This window comes from Alligator sinensis, unplaced genomic scaffold, assembly GCF_000455745.1.
Source record: "Alligator sinensis unplaced genomic scaffold, ASM45574v1 scaffold46_1, whole genome shotgun sequence".
NCBI lineage: Eukaryota > Metazoa > Chordata > Crocodylia > Alligatoridae > Alligator > Alligator sinensis.
Genome location: NW_005841907.1, coordinates 2,203,261 through 2,210,119, shown reverse-complemented (window position 1 = coordinate 2,210,119; position 6,859 = coordinate 2,203,261).

The window sequence follows — 6,859 nt, the reverse complement described above, 5'->3', positions numbered from 1 at the left end:
ATCATGGCAGGATAAATATACAGAAGCTGAATGGATTAAATCATTTTGATTTGAGATATGAAATAAAATCACAATTCTGGGTAGTTCTGAGAACTTAAAATAATAGGATATTAAAAAAAATTGCATGTCCACTGTAACTTATTTTTGTTGGTCAATATTTTAAATATTATTTATCTTACACATTATTGAACATGATGTTTCCAATCCTCAAATAGTATTCTGGACTTCTAAGACCTATCAATGAACCATAGCAGTGGTCATCCTCAAATTGGGGTATTGCTGACAATAATACATTAGTATAGTTCCAGTGATATTGTCAGAGCTACATAGATACAGGCATCTGAGGATTTGCCTAAGAATCCTCCTAACTGTCAGCTCATGATACCTGCTGCATTCTATAAGCAGCAAGTGGTAGTTAGCCATGTTAATCTGAAGTCAGGCAGAAGTAGAGATGTACTTTTTAGATTTACTGAATCACAGATGAATAAGCTTTCATGAGCAAACACTCTTCATTTGATGAAGTGAGCTCTTGCTCATGACGACTTACACATCTCTGACTCATTTAGTTTATAAGGTGCATCTCTGCATTGCCTGCCACATTCCATAAGTCACGTTTTGGGTAGGAGTTGGTTATTATTCCAGTGGCATGGACTAATCAATGCAAACATATCTTGTGGTCTACGGGAGGAAATAAGTGACTATGCTTTTTTCTCTCAGCTTTTTCTTAGAGGTGGTAATTAGATTTTAGAAGAGGTAATTTTTTCTCATGTGAAGTGTCAGCCCCCAAAACCTAATGAAATTTAAAATGCTTCTAAGGGGCTGTGAGGTACATTGTTGATAAGACCATTCTGAAACTAGTTTGGGAGAGCTTAAGATTTTATCCTTTACCTTCAACTGCCTGCAATAATCCTTAGATGCCCATTTTCCCAACTTCATCCTTGCAGGTCACTATGATTGACTTGTAACAGATAATGCCAGAGGGAAGATTGATTATAGAACTTGTGGTAAAAAGTCTCTCTGAAACCAAGCATTTGTGTCATGATTTTTTTTTTTTTTTTTGGAAAAAAATAAGGTGTTCTATAGCTTTGTGGGAAGCATACAGATATTCTTCATTTTCACTGTTACAACTGGTGAGTCAGAATGTACTGGTTTATTCAAGGTTATCATTAATGCAAGATATCTTCCACTCAATTACTACTGTGAGTTTCTTATTGTTAGGAACTTTCTGGTTTCTTCACACACAAATTCATTTGGATTCAAATTGTCTGTATCCTTTGAATGAGGTAAAACAGTGGAAGTAAAAAATGCTAGGTCTTCCTGCTTGAGATGCAACTAGTGATATTTCAAGAGATTCTGGAAGTGTTGGCAAAACTCTGTATAACAGTTTGGATCATGGTTCTTCTAGGATTTTGAAGGCAATTGGACAAAATCCTGATAGAGACTCATTGTTTATTTAGAAGAGATTCAATTGTTCTTGACCCGAGTAAATTGCTGGTCCTCCATTTCAGATTAAAAGGTTGGAAAAAGCAGTATTTGCACAACTTGTACTGTCTTTGTACCTTGACTTCCTTGGTCCTTCTCAACTGGCCAGCTATTTATGTAGGTGCTATTAAATCTACTAGCTATCTTGGACATCATGGATCACAAAATTGTGCTGATATGCCCTGTTGTCAGTGACAGGAATGGATAGGACTACCTTTAGGGACCACTACATTTTCTCTCATACAAATCCCAGAAGAGTATTTTCCTTTAAATATCTTCTTTTCTTACAAGTTCTACTATATGAGGTATAAAACTTTGTTAGTATAATCCATGCATTTGTCACCTTTAGATTGGGCTGTCCTATACATATGTCTGAGAGCTGTATGTAAGGTGGTAATCTGTTTGTTAAAAAGAAGAATCTCATTAACTTCATTGCAGAACAACAAGGACGTTTTTTTTTTGCCTCCCTACCTACCATCTGACACCTTCAGGGAAGGAATTCTACCTGATCAACACATCAAAGAGCTACTCAACACAGCTCACAAAGACACTCTTATGGACCCAGAGGGACAGACTTCCATCTTCAGCTCCCTCTGTGCAAAAATGAAGTTTATTTCTGACCTACAGGGACTTTTTACCATCTTGTACCATCTACGCTTTTCCCAGAGCCTGACGAAGGGACTTTGATTCCTGAAAGCTTGCAGAAAAGGACAATTTTCTTGCCATTTTTCAGTTGGTCTAATAAACGGTATCATTTTGGAACCAAGAGTTCTAGTTTTTTGTATGTCATTCTAAGTATGTAACACTAAATTTTTTTATTAGTTATACTGGTTGGTTGTTGCCTTCTTGGCAAAGTTTATGGTAGAGTTTTGATACAAAAGGATTCTAAATGGCTTAGAAACCTCTATTCTTGAAAACTTGTGCAAAATGTTCCTGTTTGTGCTGGAAGTAACAAAAGTTGATCTTTCTGGACCATAAGAAAGGGAGCTTTGGTTAAGGAGGTGTCTGTGAGGGCCCCTTTACTTTGGAGATATGAAGAGGCATGCAGGGACATCTGAAATAATGGGGAGCAGTACACTAGGATGATTGAGGGATGTGCTTGGCTTGCACTAGACTGTTGTCATTTTAGGGATCGCAGTATGTAAGAGTGGAAGTAACATGCTGCTGATTTGGTATCTGGATGATTTGTGTATAATATGTTTATCTGAGGGCAGGCATACCTGGAGCATAGAGTATTTGCTCCTTTATTTGTGTTTCTTTAAATCTTAATAAGTAAATGTGACATTAAAATAGATTGTGCACATTGTTTGTAATAAAAAGAATGGTCATTCCTTTTGAAATGCCTTGCACCAAGCAATTTCTGAAACACTGCAAACTTGCCAGATCTGCAATTCTTGCTAATAACAATGCCATATGAGCTACCACTAAATGTTTAAAGCAGCAGACAAGGTGGCCACTTCAAATTATTGACAAAAGCAGTAACAATATTGTTATTAAAAGCACACAGTGCATCAGATAATAAATCTAAAAGATTTAGTAATGCTGTCAAACATTCATTATTCCAGACTCCTGCTTAGGAATGTTCTCAGATCCCAACCTGACACTGCTTTGAGTAACATCCCTGGGGCTAATTTATAGAACAACAGTTGTAATGAAGTATGCAGAACTGTGCTTATTTCACTTCACCAATCACAGTGTAGCTGAGATGGCATTTCATAATAGAAAAGGAAATCTTCAGGAGGAAAAGGGGGGAAAAATCAACCTGAGTGTATACTTTTCCTGTTGAAGGAAAAAAAAATCCTAAATACACTTCATAAGGAAAAGTGTTTGCCTCCTTTACTATGCTCCAACATTAGTATAAAGCAATTTGTCAGAGCAATTGAGTACTTATGAAGTGGTACGTTATTAGTAATTAAGGTTTATAACTGCAGCTGGTTTTTTGTTTTTTGTTTTAATCCTGGCTTTTAACCTTATGTTAGTGGGGGGAATCTACCCTGAAAACATCTGGGCTTCTTACTGAAACAATTGCATAGTTTCAGCAGTAATCTCGTATAATTTCTGATGAATAGTAGGGTACATTTAAACAGTTCTAATGGGGTGAACAATACTATTTTAAAGGGCTTTGATCATTACTTATCTTCCAGCTGATTATAGGAATCTTGCTGGAAGCTTTCAAAGGATTTTTAATTTTGAATCTCTTTATGTCTTCAGCTTAGTGATGACATTAATTTCCCCTATTGCCTGTGAAAGGAAGCATAGTTTTGTCTCAGACGTTTTTTGTTCCTTGTGTCATGTCTTTTGTGCATGCAGATGGGACTGATTAATTCCAAGGCCTTACTTATATTGCCACATTAAAAAAAATAAAACAACAGGGAATGATATGTATAACTGTTTCTGTTTAAGTAGGGAAATAAAATATCAATATATTTTTCCTGGAAACAACAACAGTTAAGCATCCTCCACAGCATTCATTATTTGAGATGCTTACTCCTGTGGCAGTGAGTGTGGGGTTTGGTTAAAATTTGGTTAAAGCTCAAGCCCTTTTGCACCACCAAAGCCTCACTTAAAATCCTGCATTAAAGGTGAAACTCATCCCTGTGCAGAGGACCAGCAGGCAGGCTATATAGCATTTAAATCCTACTTATTTCCACTTTCAAAATAAGGCTTAAGTGTGATTTAAGTAGGGAATTAGCTTCTGCCCTGGGATGAATTTTGTCCTTTCTAAATTAAGAGATCTCCCCCGTCACACTTAGTAAAATCTGGAGAGTCCATAAGAAATTAAATGTGTAAGAAAGCACAGACTGGAAAACCTATCAAAATTAGGGTTTATCTTTGTTTTGGGTTATATGTTGCAAGAGAGAACTGTTTAATATCTAGTTTATCTTCTCTTTTTCCCCCTAATTCTTGCAAAAAAAGTCCTATAAAGTCCTAGCCAGAATAGGAAGACATCCATCAATAAATTTGTTTTGCAAGAATTGGGGGTGGGGGGTGGGGGGGGTGAATGAAAAGATAAACTAGATGTTAACCAGTTCTTCATTGCAAGAAATAATCCACAATTTTTGTAGGTTTTCCAGTCTGTCCATTAGAGTTAGCCTGTAAGAAATAAAATGTGGAAGGGAGATCTCTTAATTCAGAAAAGACTAAATTAAAGGGGTTTTTCAAACCCTTCACATTCCTTCATGTAAAACCCTTCATGTAAAATCAATCTTGTACAGTTGTTAGGTATATATATAGTATTTTTTTTTAACTGATACTTTTAGAGGTATTTTTAAAAAGTTTATTTTATCCACTCAGCCTGTTATGCTGTGAAAGTCGTCTTTCAGCTTTATTCACGCTTTGTTTAGTTCAACCTTAACAATTTATATAACCATTTTAATGAATCACTGAAATACACTCAAGCATTGACTAAAGTTAGAGACAAGTAATAACTTTCTCTGCATATTGATTTAAAATATGCCACTAAAGCATTTCAAATTCTATGCTGGATTTAAACAAAACCTGGTCATATTCAATTTTGTAAAAATCCTTTTTGCCTGAAAGCAAATAAACAACCCCTCACCCACCCACAAAAAGCATAACACTATTTGTCACATAGTCGTAATTAATAAAATTGGGTAAAGATATTTTTATAAAGAGGAAGAGACAGAGAGCAAGGGAGGGATAAATGTCTTCACTTCACAACATGTAATTTAACAAGTTCTGGTTTCCAGTGATTCTTCATACAAGGCTGAACCAATCCAACTTTCACTTTGTATTAAATAACCCAAATCATTGAGAGTTTCATGCCTTCAATTTAGTTTTTCAGTAAAAGAAATGAAAGTTAAAAGCATCATGGCCACAGGGGAAGGAATACTGAAAGAAATGCTGGACCAGTGCTTTCTTTTTTCAGAGACAAGAAAAACTTCCCTCCTGGCCCAGAGATTTATATATCTGAGGATTTTTATTGAATATAAAGCTAGAAGGAGAGCTTCTGTGCTTCCAAATTTGTTTCTGGGGAAAAAAAAAAAAATAAAGATAGAAGTTGCCTACCAGAAACTGAAACAACTTGAAAAGCAGAGGGTGGACTAAAACACACTGGGTTCATCTACACATGTACATTTACTGTGCAGTAACTGGAAATTACTACACAGTACGGGTGTGCATCTATACATGCATGCCCGTACTGTTCAGTAAATATGGTAACTTATGTCAACTTGCATGATGCAGATATCAAATGTATACCTGATTAGTTACTGCATAGTAACCAATGGGTAGACACCTTACTATTCAGTAACACTGTGTGTGTAGACTGACTTGGAATTAAATTTGATGGGTTACTGTGCTTTAATGGCTGCACACACAGATGCCAGCCTAAAACCAACTTACTGAGAAGTAACTTTAATGAGCAGTAAATGTATGTGTAGACACACCACTGAGTTCATCTACAGGTGCTATTAAGGTGACACAATAAACTTCATAGCAGTTTGTGGTGGAGTAAACTGCTCCCTGGCACACCATCTACACATGTGCCTGGGGCTGCAGCAATTAGAACTGGGGCAGGGCAGCCCCAAGATGGCAGGACATTGAGTAGGGGCATCAGGTAGCATTGGGGCTAGCAGGAGCTGGGGGTCTAGCCCCTGGATGGCTGGGCTGACAGGGCACAATTTGTGCCCAGCTATTGCTGTCCATGTGAATTTTTGATTGCAGTTAATTACTCCACCGTAAGATAGTACTGTCCTCAATACCCAACAGTAATATGTTATGATGAACTTAATTTACTGCACTGTAATACCAGTGCGTGTATCGGTAGTGATGCTTTACTGGGGAGCTAATTAGTCAACTCCGCTTTAAAACACATGTGTAGATTCTCCCTTGTTACCAGATTTGGCCATTACTTTGGGGTGTGCTCATTTATTAGGGATATGTTTCTAGACTTAACAGACTTAAGGCAATTATTGGAGTGTTCATAACCTTTGGGCAGGAGGACTTCCACCAGTCGTCCTGGGAAAAGTATGACAACACCTGTGGCCAGGGCTCCAATGGGCTGGATGCTGTGATGAACCCCTTTACCATTGTTCAAATGTTGCCCATACCCCCTCTGACTCAGTCTCTTGCCTCAGCATTCCCTAACCCGGCAACTGAGTTTTAGCCAATCAAGTTTAAATAGGCCTCCCATAGTGGGACCGGGGAATGTACGGCCTGAGGTGCCTATTAAACTTAGAGGTGTGTGTGTGTGTGTGTGTGTGTGTGTGTGTGTGTGTGTGTGTGTGTGTGTCGGGGGGGAAATCCAGATTAGAACTGGTCTGATAAATGCTGAGCTGGGTGTGTGAGAACATGGATTGATTAGCATTTGGAGCACAGATTCCCCATCATGCAGTGCTCCCCTGCTTCTGTGGTC